Source organism: Medicago truncatula, chromosome 6 (genome assembly GCF_003473485.1).
Source record: "Medicago truncatula cultivar Jemalong A17 chromosome 6, MtrunA17r5.0-ANR, whole genome shotgun sequence".
NCBI classification, from domain to species: domain Eukaryota; kingdom Viridiplantae; phylum Streptophyta; class Magnoliopsida; order Fabales; family Fabaceae; genus Medicago; species Medicago truncatula.
The window spans coordinates 27,906,286-27,922,039 of record NC_053047.1 but is presented as its reverse complement, the minus strand read 5'-3'; the positions used below and the strand labels follow the sequence as shown (position 1 = coordinate 27,922,039).

Below are 15,754 nucleotides of genomic sequence, written 5' to 3'. Positions count from 1 at the left end.
GAAAAGACGGGCACGTGTTTTTACTGTGCGCTAACGTTTGAAAATTATTAACGATGTTTTATTTTATGAAATTTTGATTTTGATTAAAACTAAAAGTATAAATGTTTGTTGTTTTCAAATTATGACTAATCATGATTATTTATTTCAATTATACCAACAATATAACAACAACAAAAAATCTGAATTCTTGTTTTTAATGACATCATCAACAATCTTTATTATAGAAAAAGTTGTTTAAGGGTATATTTGAGATAATGATAAAATTAGTATAAGTATACTAATCTAATTTGTTACACTTTTTAAATGATAAAGGAAAAAAAACCAAACATATTATATTATATATATATATATATATATATATATATATATATTCATATCGTGTTTGTAACATTTTTTTTTAATATTTAAATTTACTTTTATCTATTTGTTACTATTGTTATTTGTATTCAAAATTGAAGGCGTTTTTGGAAAGAAAAATTCAATCCAAAAGAGTTGAGAGGGGTAGTTATATATATATAGTATAGATAAATATTTTTTTCTTTATAGATCATAGGATACAAAACTTAAATTTGATCAATAAATTTCTATTTGTTAGATACAATCTAAAGTGATTAATAAATTTCTATTTATTGCAGGCTTAGGAGAATCAATATGCCAGAAATGATTCAATTTGATTATTTAATGATTCTCTTCATTTTCTTAATTTTTGTTGTAACTAACATTATGGGTAAACCATTTTTGTTTCTTTTGAACTTTTCTTTTTTTGAGAAATTGTTTTGAACTCCTTTATTGTTTAAAAATAGTTTACCCCTATCAAATGATATTTGTTTATTTTTTTATATAACAGCATGGAGGCCGGACTGCAAGGAGAATAATGACTGTCCAACATTTTATTGTGCAACTTGGATAAATACATGCATCAAATTTAAATGTTATTGTATTCGTCCATGGGGTTGATATTGTAACTTTAAAGAAAGTTAAAAGCTCAGCTGATATAATGATTATATGGTCATTGATGTGATCATCTTTAGAGGTAAATAAAGTCATGGTTATTTAAAACTAGAGTCGGCACTCACGTGTCAGTCCCTCTGTTTTTTCTACTGCGCTTATGTATATGCTTGAATATATATCATGCCATACACAAATATAATATTATTTTTTTTTGGTCAAGACAAATATAATTTATTTAACACCATATAGAAGAATACCATATAAAGGAGTATTTTTTTATAAATTAAATGGATCCTTAGACAATATCACAGCAGTAAGGTTCAATCCATACAAAACTCCTCACTACAACACACATGGACTCCATCAGTAACTAGGCATTACTAAAGCTAATTCTTTTCAAGTAATACACATTTTTAACTTAAGCAGGTCATGACATCCATTTGTGAAGATTGCAAGAGCCACAAACTATCGTTAAATTTTTAAAATAAGTGCTTAAATCGTGTTCTGAAATGGAAGTACTTACTACATGTATAAACACAACACAATTTAAAGGAAACATAATATTTTAACTATATATTTTCAATGATTGTTCAACCTAATTCAAGCAATTCAAATTTTAATCATTCATCACACATGCATAGAAAAAAAAAACTTGCATCTTTCCAAGTTCCAACTAATTAGCTAATGAAAAAGTTCCAACTAATTTTAATCATTTCATTTACTCGGGTTTTTATCTTGTGATTTTTATGTTGCAGATTGCTTTAGCTTATGCTGAAGGTACTGATGCAATGAAAGTGACATAGGAATAAATAAAACAATAAAAAGATCACAAAACACTTACTTTCTAAAATAACACACTTGGAAACGTAAAAGTAAAAACACCATCCAAATTTTCTTATAGAATAGAAGTATAAGGGACAATTTTTGTTTCATTAAACCTGCCGGAAAAAAAAAAAAAAAAAACTGAAATTTTACCAATTTTACTCTACATAATGTATAGCTGCAAAATTTAGTATGAGAATAGACCGGCAATGACGACATGGATCACTTGGTCACTTTGGCACTCCATGGTTTGTCTCAAATACTTTTCATGGCCACATTTTTAGAACCCGAATTTCGTAGCCCTGCATCTTAATTAAACGACATACCAACTCAATCTCATTTGCTAAGAAAATGAAGGAAAGAAAGTCAGCATCAACATTGAATTGTACTCCCCATGATGACATTAAGCCAACATGAAAGGCTTCAACCTTCAAGAAAAAGATAATTATTGATTTTGTCCATGGGAAGATAGACAACCAAAATGGGAGATCAAATTTTGTCACAAAAATATTGGATGTTATAAACGGATATATTCACTAAGGTTCCTCATATTCATTTATCTGTCAATACAACCGCACAGTGTGTGCAACACCGCTACCATCGAAACAGAATCTCGACTGCTGTAGCGATACGATCTGTCACTTAGAATATTCAACCTTTTGGTTTCTCAACTGCATTCGCGTTCTGGGCAGTAGTTTCTATCAACATATGAAGAAAAAGAGCAAGTTAACTAATTAGAAGTATTTGCATTTGCATTTCATTTCTAACTGTAATTTCATTTGCATCTAGTTAGTTAGAATAGTGATGAGCTGGCACTAATGTGTATATAACTGAATGTAATGAACCTTTACAAGTCAATGAAAATCAGTTACAAGTTTTCTTCATTTGAAGCTTTTTCTCTCTTAACCATGGTGGTTTATTCTTCTCTGATGGTATCAGAGCAAGTTCAAGCTTGCTCTGCTTCCGCAATTGCTACTACTCTGTTTTCCTCTGTTTGATTACGTGTTTCTTCCATTAGAACACGAATCATTTTCTTCTTCTTCTTCTGGTTTTTTGTTGCAGTTTCTTCTTCGTTTCAAGTTTCAATCTTGATTCGTTTTCTTTCAATTTGATTTTTTTTTCAATCAATTTTGTTAGTTTTTGAGTTTTTTTTTGGTGAATCATGGTGAGAAACAACAATAATCAGAATCAGGATCAAGGTCTTGATCCATATTTTGTGCATCCATCTGAAAATTCTTCAACCGTTAGTGTTACACCGCAGTTGAATGGCGATAACTATCATGCTTGGTCTATGAAGATGCGAAGAGCTCTAGCTATGAAGAACAAGTTCAAATTTGTCGATGGTACTATCCCCATTCCTGATGATGATGAATTGAATCGAAGTGCTTGGGAAAGATGCAATAATCTTGTTCATACATGGATTATCAACTCAATTACACCTTCTATTGCACAAAGTGTAGTATTCATAGAAAATGCGATAGATATGTGGAATGATTTGAAAGATCGTTTTATGAGAGGTGATAGAATTAGGGTTGCTCAATTGCATCAAGAAATTGCTAATTTGAAGCAAGGCAATCATAAAATCACAGATTACTTTACTGAACTGAGGGGTCTATGGGAAGAATTGGAGCAATATAGGCCAATGCCTCAGTGTAACTGTCCTATTACTTGTACTTGTGCTGCTATGAGGTATGCTAAAGAGTTTAGATTGGAAGATAGAACTATACAGTTCTTAATTGGATTGAATGAGGAATATCAAGGAGTGGCTTCTCAGGTTTTACTTATGGATCCAATGCCACCAATCAATAGGGTTTTTTCAATGGTTATGCAACAGGAAAGGAAAATGCAATATGGTGTTATCAATGTTCAGAATACACCATTAGAGGATACTACAAGTATTGTAAATGCAGTGAATGGTCAAAAACAGTTTGGCAGAGGTAGAGGAAATGGGTCTTCTCAAGGAAGAGGAAGAGGTAATGGAAGATTTTGTACCTTTTGTGAAAGAACTAATCACACAGTGGAAACTTGTTACAAGAAGCATGGATACCCTCCAAACTGGGGAAGAGGTGGAGGAAATTCCTATGCTAATATGATTGATGGAGATGATGTAGAGAGTAAAATGCAGACTGCATCAACTAGCAGGAATGAAGAAAGTGCAGGGGTCACTCTTACTAAGGATCAATATCAGAATCTGATGTCTCTATTGGAAAAGAGTAACCTTGAGACAAAGTGTTCAGCAAATGTTGTGAAAGGTATCAATTACTCTTCATTTATTGGAGGTAATTCATGTTTTGCTAATTTTGATGATAAGCATGCTGATACTGGATGGATTATAGATACAGGAGCTACACATCATACATGTTTTGATTTGAAATGGTTCAGTAATTGTACTAAAATTGAACCTATGAGTGTAAATTTACCAAATGGAAATACTACACTAGCACATTGTAGAGGGCAGATAAGATTATCACAGGAATTGAGCATAGATAATGTTCTCTATTTGCCTCAATTTGCTGTGAATCTTATTTCTGCTTCAAAGTTGATTAAAGAGCAAAATTGCATTTTGCATTTTGAAGCTAATGAGTGTACAATACAGGAAAAGAACAGTTTGAAGAAGATTGGTTTAGCTGAAGAGAGACATGGTTTATACTACTTGAAGATTGATGAGAAGCACAATCAAGTTTCAGTGTCTAATGTGGCTGCTTTAGCAAATTCAAATAAAGAGCATGTTCCAGATGGAATCTTGTGGCATCTCAGACTTGGTCATCTATCAAAAGATAGAATGATGTGTATGAATAAGCTGTATAGCTATATTTCTACTAGTCCACACACTGCTTGTGATGTATGTCAGATGTGTAGACAGAAAATTTTACCCTTTCCTGTTAGTAATAAGAATGCTAAAGCTGCTTTTGAGCTTGTTCATTTTGATATTTGGGGACCATTTGGTACAGCTTCTGTCCATGGTCACAAATATTTTCTTACTATTTTAGATGATTGTACAAGGCATATTTGGGTTGTGATGATGAATAATAAATCTGAAGCTTCTCAGAAAGTAAAGAGTTTTATTTCTATGGTTGAAAGACAATTTGACTGCAAAGTCAAGAAAGTTAGAAGTGATAATGGACCAGAATTCATGTTGAAAGAGTTCTATGATGAAAAAAGGAATAATTCACCAAAGAAGTTGTGTGTATACTCCACAACAAAATGGGAGAGTGGAGAGAAGACACCAACACATACTCAATATCAGTAGAGCCCTTATGTTCCAGTCAAAATTGCCTAAGAAGTTCTGGTCATATGCTGTATTACATGCAGTTTATTTGATTAATAGAATTCCCACTAAAATTTTGAACAACAAATCTTCTTATGAAGTGTTGTATGGTGAAGTACCAGATTTGAGTAATCTCAAAGTTTTTGGATGCTTGAGTTATGCATCCACCTTACCAGTTAACAGACACAAATTTGATTCAAGAGCTAAGAAATGTGCTTTCTTAGGATACAAGTCAGGTATCAAAGGTTTTGTCCTTGTGAATGTCCATACTTCTGAAATAGTTGTTTCCAGGAATGTGAAATTTTTTGATCTGGAATTTCCTTTCCATTCCTCTAGTGTTACTACAGTTCCCTCTACACATATTTACCTTGATAGTCAAGTTACTAACATTGTGCCTGTTAATGACATTATTGTGAATTCTTCTGAAGATCATGATGAGGTTCCTCATGAAGATTCACTTATTGATACTGAAGAAAGGGATGATGAAGTGGAGCCTGTAGCCACCAGAAAATCCTCCAGAAGTTCTCAATCACCAGTTTACTTACAAAATTATGTCTGTAATTCAACAAGTGGTCATTACCCTATGACAAATTTTGTTAGTTATTCAGCTTTATCTCCTAAACACCGTACTTATGCTTACTCTTTGAATACTGAGATTGAGCCCACTAGTTATCTTTCAGCTAGTAAAGATTCTAGGTGGTTAACTGCTATGCAGACAGAGATAGAGGCTCTTAATGCAAATAATACTTGGGAATTTGTTGATCTTCCTTCAGATGCTGTATCCATAGGTAGTAAATGGGTATATAAGATCAAAAGACATGCAGATGGTACCATAGAACGTTTCAAAGCACGTTTGGTTGCTCAAGGTTTTAATCAAACTGAAGGGCTTGATTATTTTGAAACATTCTCCCCTGTTGCCAAGTTATCCACCATTAGGGTATTGCTTGCTCTTGCATCTATTCATGGTTGGTATTTGCATCAACTTGATGTCAATAACGCCTTCTTGCATGGAGATTTACATGAAGCAGTATATATGAAAGTCCCTCAAGGTGTTACTCCTCCCAAACCTGGACAAGTTTGCAAGCTCCAGAAATCCCTTTATGGTCTTAAGCAAGCAAGTAGGCAATGGTTTGAGAAGCTTACTCAGTTTCTTTATGCTCAGGGATTCACTCAAGCTAATGCAGATCACACATTATTTACTAAAATCACTGCTACTTCCTACACTGTGGTTTTGGTTTATGTGGATGACATTATTTTAGCAGGAACATGTCTGCAGGCGTTTGATTCATTGAAACAAGCTCTTAACAATGCTTTTCGCATCAAGAATTTAGGGGAACTTAAATTCTTCTTAGGATTGGAAGTAGCACGTTCCTCAAAAGGCATTTCTCTCTGTCAACGCAAATACTGTCTGGAGCTTCTTGATGATGCTGGCTTGACTGGTTGCAAACCAGTTTCTACTCCTCTTGATCCTTCTATACGTTTATCTCAAGATACTGGGTCTCTTCATGGTGATGTCACTGGTTATAGACGTTTAGTTGGAAGACTGCTATATCTCACCACCACACGCCCTGATATAGCTTTTGCAGCACAACAATTGAGTCAATTCATGGCTTCTCCAACTGAATTGCATTACAAAGCAGCTCTTAGAGTTTTGAGATATTTAAAGCGCTCTCCTGGACGTGGTTTATTTTTCTCTAAATCCTCTGAGCTTCAATTGCTTGGTTTCAGTGATGCAGACTGGGGAGGGTGTGTAGACACTCGTCGTTCCATTTCAGGGTATTGTTTCTTCATTGGCCAGTCTTTGGTTTCCTGGAAATCAAAGAAGCAACCAACTGTTTCATGTTCCTCTGCTGAAGCAGAATACAGGGCTTTAGCTTCGGCTACTAGAGAGCTTCAATGGTTGTGTTTCATTCTTCATGATTTGAAGCAAGCTCCTTCACGTTTACCTGTACTCTACTGTGATAACCAGAGTGCACTTCACATATCAGCTAATCCAGTGTTTCATGAACGCACCAAGCACTTAGACATTGATTGTCATCTAGTACGTGAAAAGATTCAAGCTGGAGTTATGCGTTTGTTACCAGTCACCTCCCAACATCAAACAGCTGACATGTTTACCAAGGCTTCTGGTCCACGACAATTTCATGCATGCATGCTCAAACTAGGGATGGTAGATATCTACCAACCACCAGTTTGCGAGGGGGTATCAACATATGAAGAAAAAGAGCAAGTTAACTAATTAGAAGTATTTGCATTTGCATTTCATTTCTAACTGTAATTTCATTTGCATCTAGTTAGTTAGAATAGTGATGAGCTGGCACTAATGTGTATATAACTGAATGTAATGAACCTTTACAAGTCAATGAAAATCAGTTACAAGTTTTCTTCATTTGAAGCTTTTTCTCTCTTAACCATGGTGGTTTATTCTTCTCTGAGTTTCTGCTGTGTTGTGATCCTCTCCCTATGCAGTACTCAGTTGCATTGCTCATCTAAAAGTGATAGGGAAAACTAAGATATAAAAGTTGAATGAACAGAGGTACAGACCCACGTTGGTGTTTGTATTTTACTTGTTGCACCTTACCCTAGTAAAAAAATCGGTGTGATGTCTCTTGTTCCCTATCTCACTGTCTAGGTCACTCCTCCCCGATAATAATGAAGGTGATGACAGACCATCTTACGTTACTCTTAGCATGTTTTTCAGTTATTTTCAGTATGTTTTAACAACAAAAAGGAGGAGTATTAGAACAATTGCCTATAATTTTGGGAGTTTTGTAATGTTTTCTATATTTGAGTATGTAATTATAGTTTTCTTGAAACATAGTGTAACGCCCTATTTCTATTAAAGCGATAAAACCCGCGAATAATATAAATATTCAAGAAATAAACGCTACGTCATCAAAAAAAATCCAAAACAACATGCATGTATAAAATTCTCAATAGTCGCAGCGGATATAAACCATATACATCAAGCATACATGTCATGATAACAAAATACAATATCATAAAAGTTCTCAAAGTCTCGACAAATGGGTAAATCTCCAAACATGAATAAAATCCAAACAGATAATCTAGAGTAATCATAAACAGACACCTAGATCAGAGCTTATCCTAGACTCTAAGACACGATAACGGAGATAGCTACCGCTATCCAAGCAACCACCGAGCAACTCACCAACGCAACTAAACCTGCACAACGTCTACCCATCCATACAGATAGGTAGGCGGTCAAAACCACTTGGGATAAGCTTTACATCAATCATAATCCACATAAACATTTAGACATAAATAAATCAATTCAAGTAATCATATAATTAATCAAGAGTAATTAATTCCCATATACACATTCATACCATAATTTCAAAGTCTCATAATATGTATTCATCAAACACACTTATCACCAACAATCATCATTCACATGTCACAAATAAGACTCATGTCAACATGATATGCACCTAGTTCGACACATATATGCATGTAGTACCAAATCACCGCAAGGTCGTCACCTTCGATGCAACAAAAACATCGATCGTATGTAAGATTTCACATCCGTCTTACATAATCACCGAAGTAAAAGAGCACCCCTCTTTTACAGCTACAAGACTCAACATGACTATTATGCAAGGACATACAAGCAAAGACTCGACAAGGCAAAACCACCTCATAATCTTCACAACGATATAAAGGATAACTTCCAAATATATTGATTATCTCCACAACAATTGAATTATCAAGTATTTACGTCCACACAACATTCAAGTCATAATTCAAATAAGAGTCATCATCACATTATCACCATATTCATCAATAATCATCAACATCATTCAACATCAACTACATCATATAGTTTCACCACTCCAAATATTTCTCATATTCAAAGTAAAGAGAAAATACAACAACTTATGATAAATATCATATCCAACATATAACAATTCATTCAAACATCTTCATTTAGTCATATAAGTTTAGTCACGAAAGATCATAAGATAATTGGCTTAAGAGAACCATTCCCGATAAAATCTATATCAAGTGGCAAACGGCCAACATTAATAATTCCCAAAACAAGGTAACATATTCAAGGTTGAAAATTCACAAAATAATCTTAAACAATCATGTAATCAAGAGCTTAAGCCACTTACAAACTATTAGACATTAGTTCAAATTATAGCTTAAGTTCGTATGAGAAAACCCAAGTTCACATTTTCCACATTCCCACCCAAAAATCAAGTTTGACATGATTAAGACATTAAGCCAACTTTACAAGTCTTGCCTAAGTCTATATGAATTGTAGGTTAAACTTGTAATCTCATTTAGTTCAAAAAAGTTCATTTCGAGAAAAATTCGAAATTGCAAAAAATATTCAAGTTTTAACCCAAAATGGAAAATCCCAAATTTGAATGAGTAAAACATGTTCCAGTAGAATTAGGAGTTCAAACAGAGGTTAAACAAGTTGAAAGAAGTATTTTACAAAGCTCGAATTGGCCCCCTAAGACCCGGAATGAAAATCAAAGGTTGCTGAAACTGGGCACGTTTGCTTAAGCGACCACCTTGTTCGCTTAAGCGAACAAGTTCCAGAAGCTACGACAAAAGTTCACTTGTTGTTCGCTTACTCGTTCGCTTAGCGTTCGCATAAGCGAACAGTCATAATTCAGCAGATAAATATTACAGGTTTCAACCATTTTTCACCTAAAATTCTCAATTTTGATCTGCCAATGCCCAAATATGTTTCAAAAGTTTGTTTACATGTCAAAACAGCTAAAAGGGTTCCCAAGAACACATCAATTATGAAAACAATTGCCATTTGAACATAATTCACCAAATCAACCTATTTTTACAAAACCAACAGCAACAACTTATTTTTCATCATCAAGTCATGATATATGAACACCCAACAACATCAATTAAGCATTATTCCCATCATAATTCAACAACAACATAGCACAATTCAACAATTTGAGCACAATTCACAATATAACATTTTCACATACTATGAACATGAAATTTCACCAACAACAATTCAATTATCACCAATTTCTTGCATTTAAACATATCATCATAATTAATGCACGAATTTCAACAACTATGAACAATAATCAATTATTCAACTAAGCACTTAAACATGCAATTAATGAAAAATTACAACTAATTGATTATGATTGAATTCTAATTCCCTTACCTTAAATAGCACAAATCCTAGTCCAAGCTTCAATTTAGCTCCTAGAATCACCACCACCTCTTAGGTCTTCAAGTCTCTCCTCTTCTAACCCTTTTCCCCTTCTCTTGCACCTTCTCTCTCTACCTCTCTCTAAAAATCTTGTGAAATGAAAAATGAATGTTATTTCTCTTAAGACAAGGTTTATATAGGCTATTCTCAAATCGGCTTAATCGAATGCTATTTCTCTTAAGACAAGGTTTATATAGGCTACTATCAAATGGGCTCAACCCTAATGCCTTAGTGGGCTTAACCCACCCAATCACAATTCTAAAATCTTTCTACACACTTAACGGTAAAATACTAACTATGGTTACTTACCGGCTCACAACTATTTACCACAATAGTAACTTAGTAAAATAATGGTTCTCACTAAGACACCAAAAATAATTCTTACTATAATTACTAATTTACCGTTCTGACACGAAAACCCATGAAAATGCACCCAATGATAAAATTCACCCACAAGCACATATAAACACATATTAAAACAATTAAAAATAAATCTAACGAAAATGGGGCTGTTACACATAGCAATTTTAGGGGTTTTTTTAAGTAATTCACGAAGAAATCATACAAATCAACAAATCAAGAACATCTGAAGAATCGTAAAGACTTACGAAGACCAAGAACGAAGATTCAAGAGGCCTCATGAGAGTTACAAGAGAGAGGAATTATGTTCTCAAGTTTCGAGACAAGTTATTTGAAGACGAAGATCTAAAACGACGGAAAATCAGAGAAGTTGGGCCCAGGAACATATGTCATGCGACTAGCACATGAATCATGCACGTATGGAATGGATCTTACATACCATGCGCCTAGAGCATGGTTTTCCATGCTCTCACATGCGCCTATGGCATTTCCCATGCGCCCCATGCATCTGAAAAAGTGTGGGGCGCAAGCGTCTTTTCCTGCTTTTTTATGGGTAAAGTCAACACTTTTAGCCCAAATCCAGGTAGAAACTCTCACTATAAATACTATCCTTTCTCATTCCGAATTTCTCGTTCAGAACTGTGGCAGCTCAAGAGGAAGAAAACTTTGGAGCTTCAGGAGATTTTCTATCTTCTCCTTTATTTTCTAGGGTATGTTTTTATCTTTAGCAATTTGCTTTTAGTTACCATCTGTAAATAATTATTTTTAGGCTAGAGTTATAACATAAACCTCTATTTATTTTTATTCGATATTTATTTAATATAATGTCGTTTTATTTTATTTATTTTCTGTTCACTATTTAGTTTTATTAGAAATTATTTATTTCAAAGGACGGTAACCTTAAATTAGGTATTTAGGTTGTGACAAGGCATAATAATTGATATTACTATCTTGTTGCTTATATCTTGATATTTATAACTCGTATATTATATCTATCTTCCTAGAAAGTAATTAATTAGTAACTAGCGAAAGAATCCAGACGCGAATTGACCTTAGTAGTAAGTATTTAGGAGGCGACATTACTAATACTGAGTAAAATTTGCTGAACCTAGAAGGTAACTAGTTAGTGATTAAAGAAACAAGCGACTCCGAGGAGTAAACCTAACAGAACCATTATGCACGAACCTTGGTAAGGTAGACACTGATAGGACTGCCCGTTTGTAGAACTACCGAGAGGGAGAGTGTGCTATGAGTGTCCTAAAATGCATAGATGGGTAGACCGAAGGAACCTTAGCCTTCATTGCCTTGGGAAATGGTGAAAAACCAACATAAAGTCTATGTTTTCAATTACCTTTGAGGTGGTAAGTAATAGTCTATATGACCAATAAGATTTTAAGCTAGAGGGGGTGGGGGGTGAATAGCTTTTTGAAAAGTTTTTCCGGAGTTAATAAAACGTAAGTTTAACGAAATCAACTATTGGAATCGTGCGCGAACAATCACAACAATAAAAAAAAAAGATAAACCTATGTGCAATAAGATTCAATGTAGAATTGAGAGATTCATGATACAAATCTTATATACAATCAAACTTTAATGAACCTTAAACAATTTACAATAGTTTTAGACAATTTCAAACCAAATCCTATATGAACATAGATTACTAAGCTATCAATTGAAAACAAATGCATATGGAGTTGAGTAATTTAGTTGAATTGATCTAAGCAAATTATAAAAACCCAAATGACAAAAGCATGAGATTTTTCAGTGAAATGTATTTGGTGAAAATTTAGTGAGAAGAAAAAGAGTAAGGTTGAAGGAGATGAAAATTGAAAAAAGGTTGGAACAGAGAAGGTGATGTTCGTGTGGAAGAAAGATAAAGACAAGTGTGATTGTGTGAGAGTTATTCCAAAAACATTAATTCAAAGGAAATCATAGTTGACATGTGTCATAAACAGCCAATCATATTATGACAACATCGTGAAAATGCTTGTCGCTGCATCTAGCATTTTCCTTTTTAATTAATTAATAAAGTAGTCTCGTGAGCATAGCTCAGTTAGTAGGAAAATACATTATTATATGCAGGGGTTGGGGTTCGAAGCCCGAACACCCCATTTATACACCTTATAAGATGAATTCTAGCCATTAGAATACTTGACAAAAAAATTAATAAAGTAATCCAACAATGAACTATTTGTTACATGCAACGGCGGAAAAGGATGTTGGAATCTTCATGTTTATTTATTCGTTTCCTTTGATCCTTTGATAACTTCAATTAATACAAAAATATACTATCCTATCTACAACATTGTTTTTTCACCATTATACACCCACACTATCAATTATATATTGTTATTTTTCCTTTGGGTTTATTTATCCACTATGATACAAGTGCAAAGCATTTATTGGCTATCGATAACATCATCTCGAATAGATAAATTACTTGATCACCTATAATTGAGTCTTCCCTTTCGACCACATTCCTTCACAAGATTCGAACAGGATAACTTTCATATGATATTCAAGTTGAGTTACAATCAAACAAACATAAGTTTTAATAACTTTTCTCTTTCTAATAGGAAAGCCTACATACGAGTTAAATAAAATAATAAATGGTCGGTAATAAGAATGAATTCTAATTATAAGTAGTATTCTTAATTCTAAGGTCAAGTGATGAATTAGATGAGGTAAATCATAAATGGACAAACATCATACATCAATATACTTAAGAGACATTTACTATTGATCCTAATTTTAATGAAGGGTTTCTTGTAATAAAGTAAGTATTAAACAATACTTAATTAATTAAGATACATTGCACGAAGTTATTTTGTTAGTATAAAGTTATCACACAATTTTCTAATTGTTGCATGCATGGGTAAGCAAAAATGAAAGAAATTCTTAAGTTTTTTTACACTATGATACTCTTTGTTTCCCTATTTATTGTTGTAATCAATGTTGGTGGTAAGCTTACTTTCATGTTTTTATTGTTTGATTTATCATTTTTTTTAAGGAATGTTTTGATTTACCATATTTAAGTAATATTTTTGTATTCTTATCTCTCATTGCAGGAAAGTGTATATCTCACATGCATTGTATATATCTTTCCTGTGGTTTTCCTCAATTAACATATTGCCTTCAAAATCAATGTTACTGCCTTAACATGTAAGTTAAAAAATAGTTTCTATTATGTCTAAGCCTTTTGATTTTTTTTTCTTTCTCATAATGTTGCTACTTTTATGATTATTCTCACATTAATTCCCATTTATTTCTACGGCCTTTTAACTTCTTTGAAAACCGTTGATGTCTCCGTCGGTATATATAAGACCCTTTTGCTAAAATTATGGGTATTAAGAAAGTGGATATTTGTTTAAAATTGTTTGTAATCACTATTGTTTTTACAATTTTATCCTTAAGAGAGAGAGTTAGTTTATATTTTTCATATACTATTTATTGCTGATTGAAAAAAAAAAATGTATAACAAATAGGGACATGTATGTAAATAAATAATTAATGTAGTTGGAAATAGCAAAGAGATCTTATAAAAAGGGACAAAAAAAAATCTTAAAATGGTCTTATAATTAGGGACGGAGGTAGTACCACAATTCTTCTAACTTCATCTTCATCTACTTATGCCTTGTTTTCTTACATGATGTAAGATGTATAACATCTTTTTTGTTTTTCCCTCTTTGTACGAATATTTGTATGCAGATGATATTCAACATGGTCATGGCAAGCAATAGATGAGTCTTCACTTTTGAAAGAAGACCCCAAAGATTGTGTTTGTTGTATTCCAAACTATTTCACGTTGTTATTTGATTTATTTTCGTGTTTTCAGACTTTTGAGTTATAATATTAATGTTATTATTTGTACTTTTGATAAATTGAAAATATCATAATATACATTAATCTCAAATAAAAAATACTCTAAATTTTGAATGAAGAAAGCTCTAAAAAAATGAATAAAATTCTTGCATCATTATCTTATGTTGATAACCATTTTTTAACATGAATTTCATTGACACTTTGACTACTACAATAACCATGAAAAAATGCAAAGCATTGACCACTTATTTTACCTAAATATATGTACTTCACTCGTTTTTTTAAAATATGTAAAATATTGGTTAATGACTTTCATTTGTGTGGTTCATGAAGTAGTCAGAGCGGTTAATGAAATTCATGTTAAAAAGATGAACAACATACATTTTTGTGGTTAACAAGTTGTAATATTGGTTAAATGATAAAATTCAAATTTTATGCAACAAAAATTGTCATCTATATTCTTTCAAAAAAAGAAATATTGTCATCGATATTTAAATAAAAAATAAGTTTTTCTTCAATAAAAAAATGACTAAAAAAACTGTTCACCAGAATCACCATACGTTATAAAAAACATGTTTTCATATAGCATTGTTGTATTTCTCAATGGATCACATATTTGAACTCAGAATCTTCATCATAACGCTTTCAATTCATTATGTAATGGTGGAAACTTGAATGCTTCCATCAAAACAAACCAATATTTCTTAATTAACAAGTAGTGCCAATACAAGATGCAGAAGGGATAGCAAAAGATACCAACAAAACCGAAGACAATGGACCAAACCGCACCAATACAAACCCGCCGTAGCAAACCACCAAAACAGCTGTCTCTTCTTCGAAATCATCAACAAATCGATTTACACGGTTACGTTCTCCATGAAATGATCATAACCTGTCAAAATCTATGTAACACTCTTCAATCCCCCAACGAATTCATTTAAGCCGATACCTTGATTTCTTTGCCATATATCAATCTGAGATGGTGGAATCATTAATCCATTCGATTCTGTCAAATCCCAAACATTGTCACCCTTTCGTTTGTTGTAACGCTGTTTTCGAGCTTCCTATAAGAGAACATATATTTAAAAAGGCATTGGAGATCATTGAGAAGTTTCTCGAATCTCAACAAGATCCTTCATGTAAGCGCAATGCTTTTTTTATGCCGTTTTTGTGTGCTCGGGATCGTGTTGTCCAATATCTTCCTTTCTCGTGGTATCAAATATTTTAAACGAGTTGGTTGGAGAAGGATTTGATAAGTATTTGTTTTATGGTGAGTACGGGTTGTGTGGAGTCGGAGTAGAAGAGTTTCG

The 15,754-nt window shown here is 33.0% G+C and overlaps 2 long non-coding RNA genes across 2 annotated transcripts; both read left to right on the top strand.

Moving 5' to 3' along the window:
• Window positions 1-544: 544 nt before the first annotated feature.
• Window positions 545-1,192, top strand: LOC25497221 (uncharacterized). Its single transcript, XR_003012966.2, has 2 exons — window positions 545-727; window positions 848-1,192. It is a non-coding gene; the product is annotated as an uncharacterized lncRNA (long non-coding RNA).
• Window positions 1,193-13,477: 12,285 nt separating this feature from the next.
• Window positions 13,478-14,456, top strand: LOC11439511 (uncharacterized). Its single transcript, XR_003012755.2, has 3 exons — window positions 13,478-13,583; window positions 13,691-13,784; window positions 14,331-14,456. It is a non-coding gene; the product is annotated as an uncharacterized lncRNA (long non-coding RNA).
• The last annotated feature ends 1,298 nt before the right edge of the window (window positions 14,457-15,754 follow it).